The sequence below is a fragment of the Electrophorus electricus genome, chromosome 9, assembly GCF_041902795.1.
Source record: "Electrophorus electricus isolate QZ-2024a chromosome 9, ASM4190279v1, whole genome shotgun sequence".
NCBI lineage: Eukaryota > Metazoa > Chordata > Actinopteri > Gymnotiformes > Gymnotidae > Electrophorus > Electrophorus electricus.
The window spans coordinates 10781756-10795794 of NC_137505.1; the positions used below are offsets into that span (position 1 = coordinate 10781756).

Genomic DNA, 14039 nt, shown 5'->3' on the forward strand with positions numbered 1-14039 from the left:
GCAACGTTTTTAAATACGATAATCTGAAAAGGATTAAGATTTATTATGCATGTCACGGAACGCTTCCACTGGTCACGTGGTATGGCCCGCCGCGTGCACTGGGAGTTCTTCGTTGACTGTCTCGTGCGTAACCTTGCCTATGTTGTTCAGCACACACCTGCATCGGTTTACTCTTGTCATGTTTGTATGTATTTAAACCCTTGTTAGTGTGTGCCTTATTGTCAGTCGTTGATCATGCTCGTGTTCACGGTCACAGTTTGTGTTATACGTGAGTGCCGGTGTCTGTATCGTATGTTAATAATCGTTAATAAACGTCTCCGTGGAGCGAGTCTGTACGTCCTGTTCCTTGAGCAGCGGCACTGGGGCCGTTACAGTGCGTAACTAATTAGCATTTTCCTGTTAAAAAAAACTAGCGCAAATGCAGATGATTAAAAAGTTTTGTTTTGTTTTTTTTAAATCAAAATGAGATTATTGTAAGAATACCGAGATATCGCTAAGTCGCGATAATACTGCATATACAAATCAATACGTTTCTACAATGCTTTTCTACAGAAAAAGAAGAAGGAGAAAACGAATAGAAGTTGGTGGAGACACATAATCTCATCCTCCAAAGTGTCTGACTCCTGCGTGGCATTAGACGGTCACGCCGCGAATGTGACCACCTCCACTTCTTGCCCCTCTTCCTCTGAGGGGTCCCTGATCTTCAGTACTGCTTCTTCCTTTTCACCTGTGGACATATCCCACAATGCCTCTTCTACCCAGTCGTGCCTTCCTGGTCAAGCCTCCTCCTCCTCCTCATATGAGTCGCTCAGGACTACAGCAGTGATTGTTCCTGGTTAGAGCTCAGCAGATTTGATCATGTTGTTCAAATGCATAGTCTGTTTTTGGTTAAGGACATTTACTCCAAGTTTCTGTTCTCTATACAGAGGCTGCAGATAAAGATGTGGACTCCGTGCGCATTGAGAGGTGGGTACATTATCAAAATTCATCTTCGTGGCAGAGAAAAGTGTGGCATGGTGGTTACCCAATGGCACTGCCATTGTAACTTCCTTATGGCATAAAACGAGAAAAAACATCATTGTATTTTTCATTCTTCACACCTTTATCTGTCTAAGGGTTGTTATGTGAACATTTTGTGCATAACTGGCCACTCTGTATTCATCTCTCCCTTCTTTTCTGTCTCTCAGGTTTCCGGCTGTTCTGATGCAGGCAGACACTCGTGTTCAGCCGCGGAATTTATTGCGACAGCTGCTGCACGTCCTCAGGAGTAAAAGGATGCGTCAGATTGGTCAGGGTGAGGGCCAAGGCCACACCCCCATCCATTCCGCTGTCGAACACCTCAACATTCGGCAGCTCGGGTAAAGACGAGAATACACACCGCGTTTTACTACACAGCCTATTAAGAGTAGATGATTTTACAGTTTACACAGGTGAAGCTCAGTCTTTTTCTCCTATACAAATACAAACATATTGTAATTAAATGAACAGTAAGTCATTTAGCAGTTCTTCTTCACATTATGAAACAGCCATTATACTGACATGTAGTGGCCTGGATGTTTCAGAGCTTCTGCACTAAATCTATTTTTAACATGGATGACCTGTTAGGTTTCCCAACATTGGGAACAGCTGCTATATGAACGCCACTCTGCAGTGCCTACTGAGTATCTCCTGCTTCTGGAGACCCATCAGAGCTCAGTCATCCTGCTTGACGGAACCTTCTAGTTGCCAGATGCTCAGGTACCCGTTCAGAACCAGAGGCTTCACATGGGTCTAAATGAACTGTTTAATCATGAGTGCTTAAGGAGGTGCTGTGATGCTCAGAGATATAAACCACTTGGTCTCCCTGTTGCTGTGTGTAGATGTTTTTCAGATCTGCAGCAGGCCCAACTCACCACTCGCAGCACAAAGCAGAAGGTGCAGCTCCTGGGAGCCCTGCTTGAGTGTGTTTCAGCCCGCTGCCCTGCATTCGAAGAGGACTATGAACAGGTCCAGCTAAATGGCCCCCTCAGCCATTCAGAACACATCAGAACCTCACGCAGTACCCTGCAGGAACTGCACACGGCCACCTTTGTTTTCTCACCGTGCTGCTGTTGAAGTCCAGGAGCAAATCCTCCTCTGATGTTCTCCTGTGCTGTCCTCCACAGGATGCTCATGAGTTCCTGATGCTCTGCTTACTGCAGCTGAAAGAGGAGGGAGAGAGACTCAGGGCCTCTTTCTTCTCTTACATCTGCCCTGTGGCAAACTTTGAGTTTCATATCAAGTCTGTGCTCACATGTACCAGGTAATTAGGTATCACTGTTGCATATCTCCTTTGTGTTAATGGACTGGTCTTAACCAGTCTTAACATGTTTGTTTAAAGTACATTTTCTCACCGAGAGTAGGCGCTTTCTCCGGACATCTCTGTTTAAAGTATTCATGAAAGTTTCATAACATACATAACTTAAATATGAACATTTAAAATGCTCACAAGTTCAGCTTGTATTCATCACATAGCTTTCAAATCTCAGAGTGTGTGTGAGTTTGGGAAAACATAACAGACATGGACTGAGCATTCGAAATGTTTTCTGCTCTGATGCTTCACATTAGATAAGATGTTATCTACTTGTAAAACTGAGCAAATTAGCATGTGATAACTCACACACTGTATAAGGGATGCAGGAGATTATTTCTGTGCAAATGTTGTAACATTTCTGTTCTCCATTTTGTGAAAGCTGTGGAAAGCAGAGCTGCAGAGTGGATGTCTACAACCACCTCTCTGTAAATCTGAGCCCTGCTACGACCGACAGCCTACACACTTACTTTAAGGTTGGTCACCTCACACACCCTCTTTGGATAAGGCTTCATTACTGTGTTGTAAAGGAGAGAATACAGTTATGACATGCTACCATTTTGATTTTATCACTCTCAATGAAAGGGTCTCTTTCTTTTTTCAGCCAACACTACTGGAGCGTTTTTGTGAGTGTGAAGCAGGCTGCGAGGCAACTGAAGAGGTGGAGTTTTTCACACTGCCACGGTGAGTCTCGTCTGACGTAGATGACCTTAAAGAATGAGTTTTAAACCAGTCCAACACACACACCCTCCTCCACTCACACACACTTCCAGTCCTTAAGTCACTTTTCCTCTTGGAACAGTATTTTCGTCCTCCACCTTAAGCGGTTTGACATGCTGGGCCAAAAGCTCTCAGACGTGATGGACGTCCCGTCCGAGCTGGATCTCTCTGCCCTTCCTGGGGTGGCTTCTCTCAGGCAGCAGTCGAGGTGAGCTCGTACCATCAACCCGTGCCCACATACTTCTCTGTCCACCCATTCCCATTTAGCTACAAAATGCCGACTGAATGGCTTTGTGGTTTGTCCTCAGTGGAGCAGCGGGAACCCAGGACAAACCGCAAGAAATGCAAAATGATAAACTGGGGGAAAACTCCAGTCCCCAGCCAGGTAGAGTTGTGCCATTTTCTTACAGTGGAGTGATAATACGGCTGTGTATAAGTATCTGCCATAATGACTAAGTTCTTTTAACCCATCAGTAGTAAATGAGAGAGGAGAAGGACAGGGAGCTAGAGGACAGCAAGTAAGCCTACCGGTGAGGAGAGAGAGAGACCAAAAAGAAGAGAGATACAGGCTGAGAGAGACACAGAGACAGAATGAGAGAGAATGAAAGAGGCCTGTTAATACAGAGATGGCGTTCGATCCGTGATGCGTTTTCAGTTAATCGTATGAAAAAAAAGATGTATTTGTTTGTTGCAGGAATGTGCACCCACTGGCACCTACAGACTCCAGGCGGTGGTTTCTCATTTAGGTGACAGCATGGACCATGGTGAGTAATCTGACATTATTTATACACGTGCAGTAGAAACTATTAAATGACTAAGGACCACCGACTACTCCGACAGGCCACTATATCAGTGACACAGCTGAGGGAGAAGGACAGAGCTGGTTGTCATTCAATGACTTAAAAGTATCAAGAAGCACTGAGCCAGCCATCCTGAAGAGCAGGACAAAAACAGCCTACCTGATTTTCTACGTGCACAGGTAGAATCTCACCTTTCAGACTTGGGAATGTAGGTACCTCAGTCTAGGAGCACTCTAACAGAAACAAGTTTTACAAGCTTATATATGTAGGGAGTAAATTAGCCTTTACTGTGCCCTGGGACTGCAGGTCTCTTGTGCATGACAGGTGAGTGAGGCCTACTCCCAGCACCGGTTGGCAGGTGCTAACCTTCTTTCTCAGTCCTTTCACCCTTCCCTCTCTGTAAAAGAATTAAAAAAAATTTAACCCATTAAAATGAGCCATTTTTTATTCTCCACAAAATAGTAAATGCCCCCTCTGGCGTTCTTGTTAAAACACTTTTTCCATATTTTTATGCCATAGATTTATAACATGAATAATACTATACTTGTCAAGTCAACATATTTAGATGAGGTGTCCTAGTGTCAGTTATTGTCTTCTAATCGCTATTGGAGATGTACAAGTCCCCATTCTTTATCCCCAACATTGTTCATACTAAAAGATTAATTTCTTTTCCAAGTAGCACATGGCAGGGATTAAACACCTATTTACATGGACGTCACTTCCATCGCCACATATGAGAACACTACCAGGGTGCTTCACTGACAGAGGAAGAGCTTCAGTCCTTTTTGAGAAATAACCAACTTGTATTTTAATTTGCAGATGTTAGGAGTGAACCAGCATCTGTCTATAGTTCTTTTAATTGTGAGCACACATATTTAAACCCTTGTTTTGTTGTTGCTTGTCAGTGTTTGACCCCATGTATGCTGCTTTGCTGTGTTTTAAGACTGCCTGTTATGTTCTAAGTAGTGTTAATGCTTAATGTTCTTCGTGTTTGGTTTTGTCTTGTTCTGTATGATAATAAACGTCTGTGGCATCTGAACCGCAGCTCATCTTTGCATCCGGCTTCACGTCACAGGAACACCGACCGTTGAAGGTTGCCTCAAGCCAAGGGAAAGAAGAAAAAGGGGAAGAAGCAGTGTAGCTGCTTCTACCCAACCCATGCAGGAGAATCCTCCATGCTTGTGGGATGCACCTGTCATCACATCGGGGGAGAGTATCTCTGGAGGATTTTGGGGGGGCCCTGGTGGTGGTCCAGGATCAGATGCTGCAGAGTCCTGCCTACCTTCACTGGATTACCGGGACCCGTACGATTACGACTACCAATATCCAGGGTCTGACTCTGCAGGGTCCTACTCTCCCCCCACGGACTACCAGGAGGACTATGAGGATTACAGCAGGAGTGAGGAGTATGTTGACGTCGGCCTCAGGTCGAACACCGAATCCGACCGCTCTGAGGATCCATCAGTGGAGGTGGAGGAGGCCCGCCATGAGGATCCTTCCTGTGGTTTATAGACCGGGTCAGAGGACTCTGAAAGCAACGAGCCTCCGATGTTAGTGCTTAATGTTCTTCGTGTTTGGTTTCATTTTGTTTTGTGTGTTAATAAACATCTGTCTCATGTGAACCACGGCTCGTCTTTGCATCCTGCCTTGTCTCCCACGTCACAGAACAGCAATTCATCTACACTTCTCACAGATAAAACTATTGCTAACGGCGAAGAATAAACATGTTGCAAAAAAGCAGTAAGAGCTAGTATGCAGAAACAGTGGTGTTAGCGTGAAACAGTTTCAAAAACAGGAGTCTCCTTATGAAGGAAGGAGGTCCTTATGAACCTCTGTATTTTGACAGCAAGTATTGACCATGTGCCATTAAAACCATGCCAGGTATGGTATTAATCCACAAAATAGCACATCAAATCTAATTATTTGGCTAGTACAGGGTTATGCAATATTCCCTCAACTCAGCAAAATGCAACAGCTTGAATTACTTAACTGATTAATAATAATAAAAAATCTTTCCTGACTATAAAAATATAGCTGACCCATTAGAAAGATTAAACATCCAGTGACTGTGTATCCTGGCATGTTAAGGTAAAAGGCATCTCCGACTGGAATACATTTAAGCGGTTTCGGGCGCCATCTGGTGGCGACTTGTTGTCCTTATCACGCTCTCATTTCTTTTGTATGGCGGGACAAGTGTTTTGTTATCCTACCTATCGAACAGTTCTACCTAGATTTAATGCACTTATGTACATTAGCATTAGTCCAGGCTTCTGGTGTTTATTTTGGATGCATATATTATAATTAGGCTACTGTGGACATTTGTATTTTGTATAGCTACAGCACCTGTACTTCACACACGTGTAGTAATCGGATCTAGAAAGTTGCCAGCCCTATTAAAATATTAGATTTATAGTATAATAGTTTCATTAAACAGACAACGCGTTAATCACAATAATTTGCATGATGATTAATCTTGAACCAAAAATCTCGCCGGGAGCTGTAGTTCTCTTTCCAGACACACACCCAATAAAACTGTGCTTGATCATTTCTTATTGATAGCCACTGACTATAGGATCAATAGAATAGTACAACCAAATAACCTTTAAATGTTTTGCTTTACTGTAATACAATTTAGAATTGCGATGTTACCCTTTTAAGAAGAACTGAACACATTGTGACAAGAGCAACTAGATGAAGCTTTATTGACATGCTGGTCAAGGACTCACATCCAATATGTTTAAAATACATTAATTGAGGCCAAGTGCAGCATAAAAAAATATTTTAACTTCACACAGAACCAAAACCATCAACATCAAAATATAAATGTATAAAAATATGGGTATTGTTAAAAAAAATGTTAAAAATGGGGCCTCCCACAGAAAGGCATGGCACAGTCAGCGACTTCAATTCAAAGTTTTTTATTCAAAGTAAAAAAAAACAAAAACAAAAAAACACTTGGGCAGGTTGGTGGCGCTCTACACGAACTTGGGCAGACGCTTGGGGCTGAGCGGGATGTATGTGGACATGTCGGAGTGCTGCGCCGTCACCCAGCTCATGACGTTCGCCCGCCGCAGCTGGGAGTTGGGGCCAAGGAAGGGAAGGAAGGGTTAAACAACAAGATGAGTGACAGCAAGGAAAGTGTTAGGAAGGATTTCATAATGGCTTTAAAAAGACGAGGCGAGGGCACCTGGTGGGCTGGACTTTGGTGTCATCTTCGTCCTCCGAGTCGCTGGAGATGATGATGACGCTCATAGCTGGGCTGGGCGTGTCAGAGATGATAATGGGCTCCGATGCGTCGCCCATGCCATGCACGGGGGAGGACACAGGTCTGGCACAGGGTCAGAGGAGCACGTCAACACTCTCAACACACACTGCACACTCGAGTGAACACACACAACCTATCACCAAAGTGTGATGCCACAGAGCCATCCAGCACTTGTTACAACAGTTGTACCCACAATGCAGACCCACACACTAGACCAGTAGGTCTCGAGTCCTGTTCTAGGGTTCCCTTGCACTGAATTAGTGTGGAGTTTTAGCGTTAATGCCAGCCATTATAAAGTGCAATAAGAAGCAGGGAGTACCTAGCCCGGCTCTCTGCTTGGCGATCTTTTGACCTCTTGAACCCGCCCTGCTGTGCCGGTTGTCCCACCTGGCTGTGCTGGGCGAGCCAGCTGCTGAAGGTGTCATTGAGGTTGGCAGCTGTGCTGGCCCCGCCCCCCGCCCCACCCCCACTGCCAAACAGGCTCTTGCTGCCATCACACCCTGTGCACTGCCGATTGCAGATCTCCATTTTCTGGAAGCAAGATTTCACACTGCAGCGAGAGAGAGAGAGAGAGAGAGAGACACGGGCGGGGGGCAAGTTACAGTACTACCATTTGGATTTGTAAATTAAGATGGTGTTCCTTAATTTTTTTTAAAAACTGTGACATGTAGATTGGAAGGCCTGGAACAACTCACTGGGCACTTTGAGGGAACTGGAGGAGGTGGCTCATGGTGACAAACGGGTGCTTCAGGGCCTTCATCGGCGTGATCCGTTTGTCAGCGTCCAGCGTGAGCATCTTGTTCAGCAGGTCGATGAACTCCCGCCGGTCTGCCTTCTCCGCCGAGACGTCTGCGCCTTCCAGACTGGTCGCATTGACCTGCGTGAGAGACCCAGGGGTGAGTCATATTAAACACCAGCAGAGGGCACCGATCCACCTAAGACGCAGCAAGTTCTGCAGCAAGTTACTATGCATTGCTCTGCCTTTCGTAGATGCCGTTCTCCAGAGCGATTCATGTGCGTTCCTCATTATAACGGCACGAACGCTCGACCTTTGAGCTAGCACCTTGCTCAACCTGCTCTACAACGTGAGCCGTGGAAGCTGTTTCTCACGTTCTTCAAATTCACATCACAACAGTAAAGCAATGCGTACAGTTATGTGCACAAAAGCCAAAATAACCTGCATCATGTCGTCAAGACAGGTGAAAATGTACTTCCGTGTCTCTTTGGACTTGATGCCATGCTCTGCCTCATGCTCTGAAGGCGTCTGGAGAAAGGAAAGAAAAAAAATCAACCATTCAGCTCCACCATAAAGTTACATGACATCATTAAGTTACATCCCTTATGAAACAAACACATGGTATTTGGCATTTAAAGACTGGCAAACCTTGAGTCTCCACAGGGGGCAGCTGGAGTCAGGGCTCCTGTGGAAATAATAGTTGCTCTTGGTCCCTGCGCTCAGCAGGTACTCTGCTGGTAGGCCCTGCGTCTGGGAGATGTAACGGATCTGCAGAGACACCACACGGCAAGAGGATTACGACTTTATTTTGTGTTCATCCTTCCATTTTCAAAATGCATGTATAAAAAAAAAAAGAAAAGAAAAACAGGCCATAGAAACTCTTATTTATATTATTCCTAAAAATAAGCTAGCCAAAGCAGTAGCTAAAAGCTCAAACCATACATTCACTCTCTTCCTTGCTAGCCATTATGGACTCCCTAACAAACTGCATAGTTAGAAGAACGGCCATTTCCATTAGCAACACTACGCCACTCTTTTCACAAACAAGATTTACGTCTTCATCACACAGTGAGAAAAGTGTGAAAAGAAAGTGAAAGAACCGACCCCAAATCAGCGAAATTCTACAGAGCTCCGTGAATCCAAGCCCAAGATGCGTGAAAAAGACTAGGCACAGCTCAAAGGCCCGTGTGCTTACCTGATCATATTCAGAGGCTCCCGGATACAGGGGGGAGCCCAGAAACAGCTCGGCGATGACACAGCCCAGCGACCACATATCCACGGCCTCGCAGAAAGGGAGACCCAGGATGATCTCAGGTGACCTAGACCAAAAACACAGATATCGCCATCATGAAATAAGTCTCGGCTGATTCCGTAGTTTGTGGTGATTCGGCGGCAATTGCTTTAACACAAACGGTGCTGAATTCATTCATGAAAATGTAAAAGGTTTAAATAGTATTTTGTTGATGAGTCCAGGTTTTTTTTTCCCCCCTACACACCACTTTACATTACACACCCACTATTCTAACATGGAACTATATGCAAAAATGCACTGACACTACAATGATGTTCTGTTTTCCATTAAGTAAATACAGAGTATCAATGCAGTTAAACACTGTTACTCGGTAAACAACACGGTTAATTAACGGTATAGCTACAATGCAACAGCAGTTTTGTACAGACATGACCAATACTAATATTACCAAAGCCTGCAACTCGGAGCATCTTAACTAATCTCAGACATTGAAGAGGGTTCATCAGGTATTTTGCTAAATAACAGCACTCACATGAATCACTAAAATTAAACCACTTATAAATCAAATATGAATCAGTCGTGCTCCAGTTAACTGTAATGCTTATCACGATTTTAATGTGTAGCAGGGTCATCGCAACTGCCAAAATGTGCAGCTCTACTCTAAAGCACACTCGAGTGCAACAAGTGCACACTTATTTCTAACACGCCTCAGCACGTGTCCCTCACCGGTAGTATCTGGTCTGCAGGTAGCTGGAGCACACGGCCTCGGAGACGTGGCTAGCCGAGCCGAAGTCGATGACTTTGACCCTGTACGGCTGCCTGACGGGGTCCACCAGCATGATGTTTTCGGGCTTGAGGTCGGTGTGGATCAGGCCCAGGCTCTTCAGCTTCATGAGCGCTTTGGCGACCTGCTGCAGCACGGGCCGGACGCACTTCAACAGAAGCGGGCTGAACATGCTGTCCTTCAGGAAGTCGTAGAGGCTTCTTGTGCTTCTTGTGCTGGAAGCACTCATACGCACGCACGAAGTTGAACTCGTCTGCGTTCTCCCTGCTCAGCCGTCTCAGGATGCTCACCTGAGGAAGAGCAAATGAGGAAAGACAGATTTAATTTTTCTGCACTTTTTTTTTTAATACACATCCAAACAGGTATGGCTTATGCAATTGTAGCTAAGCCTTCTTTTTATAGTAAGCTTCAAGCTGTCGATGTGTTATCTGAACTAGTTCCTACTGATGCTTTGAAAATTAGAACTAGTGTGCTGATACCAAACACAAGTGTTTTTGTGCTACTCTGGCTGTATACAGATTCCACAGTGTGAGTTAGCACATCTGATACCAACAAACAGAATCGGGGCTACAGCTGATTCCATATCAAAAGCTCCAAAAAAGCAGGCAAAACTTTCCCACCTCGATCTGACCCTGTCGAGCAAAGAATGGATGGTTTTTCAGGATCTTGATGGCAACCATTTCATTGGTGTCCTTCTTGGAGCATTTGGCCACCTGGCCAAAACTTCCACAACCAAGGTAGTGCAGAACCTCGTAGCTGTTGGAGGCAGAGCAGAGGATTTCATTCTGCACCAGCTGGTATTCGCAATCACTTATCGATTTGCTGCTATCTGCGGTACAACCGGAGTACGCAATGGACTGGGTGGAAGAGGTGGTTGTTCCGCTCCTGGCCACGCGCTTGGACAACGAAGGAGTGTAGAGATCCTCCAGGATCTGTACGCTGTCGCTGCTGTGTTCCCCTTCTCTCTTCCTCTTCAGGCTGCACCGCTTCTGACGGGCGTCTTCTCCCCGCTGGCTGGACGACGACGCAGCCTTGTCTGAGGCTCCAGAGGGGGAAAAGACCAGGGCAGGTAAGCCATCGGTTGAACTGAACCCTGGATCCGAGGGCCAGGGCGTCCCCGGCCGAATCCGAGGACCAGGACTCCGCAGGTAGTAATTGCTCTCGAATTTTACTTTCTTGGCGATCCCACTGGAGGAATCTGAAGGGGAAGAGAATATTCCTTTAGGGAAAGATGAAAACAGGGCCACTAACCAAAGGAATGCTATGCAGATCTAGTTAGGGGCTATATTCAAAATTAAAACTAAAACAGCAGATTAAAAAACAACAACAACAACAACAACAACAACAAAACACGATCTATGATTTAGCTAACGCTAGCTAGCTAACGCTAAAGCTAACCGCTAGTTAACTTCATAACTTACCCTCAGTGTTGATTATTTTCCCACCTTTAACCTTACGGAAAGAAGGCTCAAGAAAACCGAACGGATATAATTCATGATCATCCATGTTGTTCTGTGGTTCTTAATTTAAAGAATTGAAATTATTAGCACGCTATATCGACCGGAGTGAGAAGATTTCCACCAAATATCAATTCGCTACTCTACGGACTCTTCGTTCCATGGCAACAAGGTGACATGGACAGGTGTAACGTCATAAAATGGAATTTCAAGTGCACGTATTGAACCTCGCCAGTGGACAAGATAAAAGCTCACATTTATTTTACTCTTTGTCCAGACATAATCAAAACTGTAGTGTCTGCTTGTCCGCCTGCTGCACCTACAGGCCCAAACTGGCAGACTCATATAAATCACTTGATAGCATCGAATATTAAGTACTACATTTATCAACATAACATTTCTTAGAACTAATACATGTACCTGCTTACCGATTTCAGCCGTCTACATGCATCCGTTCTCCAGAATCCCACGCTAAATATTTCGTGCTTTGCTGGTAAATTTCCACAACAATCGTGCCTGTCATTTTAAATGGCATTTTAAAACATGCTTCCAGTATAAGATAACTTCAGATTTTGTCAAAGAAAATTCAATTACATAAAAAGTGGGGTGGGTGACTATTATTTACTTCATATGTTTCCTGGGCAAGTGGCGTGATTGGCAGGTGTTTCAACAAATGGAGGAGGTTTAGATGAAAACGTAGACCCTTCACTTGTCTTATTTAGTTCTCCTTTTAACCGTTTAAAGGTCCGCGTGCTGTCAATCAGCTTCCCATTTATTATAAGAATGATTTGAACGCCAATACGTTTGGACATCATGGAAAGGAAGAGGCTTATTTGAGCTGAAGTTTATGTGGAGTTGTTTGGGAGCTTCTAGCATGGACTAGCTACAATGTATAAAGTATACTATTTCTTTACAGTATTATGGTATAGATTCTGTGAATTCCATATATACATTAAATGTAAAATGTTGCCCAGTTATGTCAGAAATAGCAAAGCAAAAACCATATGCTCCAAGTTATTGAAAGAGAAGTATTCAATGAGGTCCTGGTAGAGCATACATGCAGGTTTGTCAGACATGTTCATGAGGAGTTTAACTGAAGCAAAATCCTCATCACACACCCAAGGAGTCAAAGCCTGCAAAATCCCCAAGTAGCAAGACTGCATCCAGGTAGCACTTGCTGATGGAAAGCAAAAAATAGTGCTGTATCCTGCTCTGTGCCTCATCCACTGTACCAGTCTCTTAGTATTGGACTTAGTGTGGTTAATCAATCTTTGACTGTGCTGATTACATTTATGTCATTTAGCTGACACTTTTATTCAAAGCGACAATTATGACTGAGTACGATTTGAGCAATTGAGGGTTAAGGGTTTTGCGCGGGGGCCCAACAGTGGCAACGTGGCAGTGAACCAGCAATCTTCCGAGAACAAGTCAAGTACCTTAACCGTTGAACTACCACTGCCTGTGTTTATATATTGTACTATTTAAAGATTTTGCAGTTACTTGGATTTTGTCAATATAGCAACATGCCCTCAGTCCAGCAGAACAGGAAATCTGAAACCTGATAAATTACCTGTTTCAATTTTTGTTTTCTATTTTAAACACACACAATCCCAAAAAGATTTCTCTGTAGTAATACAGTTCACTACTATAGTTATAGAATTAGCTCCAATTAGCCCACAATATCCCTTTAAATTAAGCCAAAATTCAAAGTCTGAGGTGAAGATCCTATAAAGGTTACATAAGAGCTTGATGTTACATGTGTTTTGAACAAATACTGCCACTAAGTGCCAAAGAACTATTTTTTATAGTTACACCTCCCATGGAATTCAAAATACAACAATCAACTTGTTAAACACATTAATCACACATTGCATTTGAGATACATTTAATACAGTTTGTTAGTCTGTTTGTAAAAAACACTATTTTTTAAAAAAAATGAAGGCATTAAAACAAACAATAAGCCCAGAAACTACAATAATCAAGTTCAATAATCGAGCTGATGTTCAATGTCCGAATCCCTCATGTCTCTCCGTGTTCCTCTTCCTCTCACAGGTAAGGATACAGGCTTTCCTCTGGCCGAGCGAGTAGGCCACGGGCCAATGGTAGGGCTGGTCAGGGAGCTGGTGACGAAGGAAGCTGCTTCCTGATCTATCGTGGGATGACATCACAGACTGCTGGACCTGTAGGAGGAGCCAAAAAAAAAAAAGGGCACCAAGATATCGATAGGTATGTCAATATTCCCAGGCCCCAGCTAAACTACTGCCCAACATTGGAAACCTATTATAGCGTGTAATTATTATGAACCTATTATAGCGTCTAGATTCCACTATTACTGCCTCGTAGTAGCAGGGCTCTGCTGTACTATAAATGTGTTTCTGTCTTCTACTAAAAGTCTCTTTTGGCAGTGTAATTTATTTTGGTCAAATGGCTGCATGACCGTTTTCAAAACAAATTTATAGGGGTGTTGGTGAGGTGATCCTTCCTGAGTTCCCCGGCCAGCAGAGCATGAATGACCTGAGTGGGCGAGCAGCTCTGCACCATGGCACCGAGCGCAAGGTCCTTGTCCTCCCTGATGAAGAGGTTGCCTTCGCCCGCCTTGTGCGGCAGCATGCAGGCAACCAACTCCGCCTTGGCGTCCATGGCCCTCCACAGGTCGGTGGACATGTGCGCCAGTGTTGTCATGGAAGCACGCGACA

The 14039-nt window shown here is 44.3% G+C and overlaps 3 long non-coding RNA genes and 1 pseudogene across 4 annotated transcripts; 3 read left to right on the plus strand and 1 right to left on the minus strand.

The window, feature by feature from the left end:
- Positions 1-497: 497 nt before the first annotated feature.
- On the plus strand, positions 498-1696 carry LOC145659295 (uncharacterized). Of its 2 annotated transcripts, XR_014125362.1 has the most exons (4): positions 498-835; positions 927-966; positions 1188-1358; positions 1606-1696. It is a non-coding gene; the product is annotated as an uncharacterized LOC145659295 (long non-coding RNA). The 2 variants fall into 2 exon arrangements; XR_014125361.1 differs by lacking the exon at positions 498-835 and having other exon boundaries at positions 867-966.
- A 19-nt stretch (positions 1697-1715) lies between these two features.
- Positions 1716-2805, plus strand: LOC145659296 (uncharacterized). Its single transcript, XR_014125363.1, has 3 exons — positions 1716-1737; positions 1860-2281; positions 2712-2805. It is a non-coding gene; the product is annotated as an uncharacterized LOC145659296 (long non-coding RNA).
- A 334-nt stretch (positions 2806-3139) lies between these two features.
- On the plus strand, positions 3140-5471 carry LOC145659280 (uncharacterized). The gene is made up of 2 exons (XR_014125322.1): positions 3140-4028; positions 4895-5471. It is a non-coding gene; the product is annotated as an uncharacterized LOC145659280 (long non-coding RNA).
- A 1353-nt stretch (positions 5472-6824) lies between these two features.
- On the minus strand, positions 6825-13953 carry LOC145659172 (homeodomain-interacting protein kinase 1-like; annotated as a pseudogene).
- Positions 13954-14039: the final 86 nt, after the last annotated feature.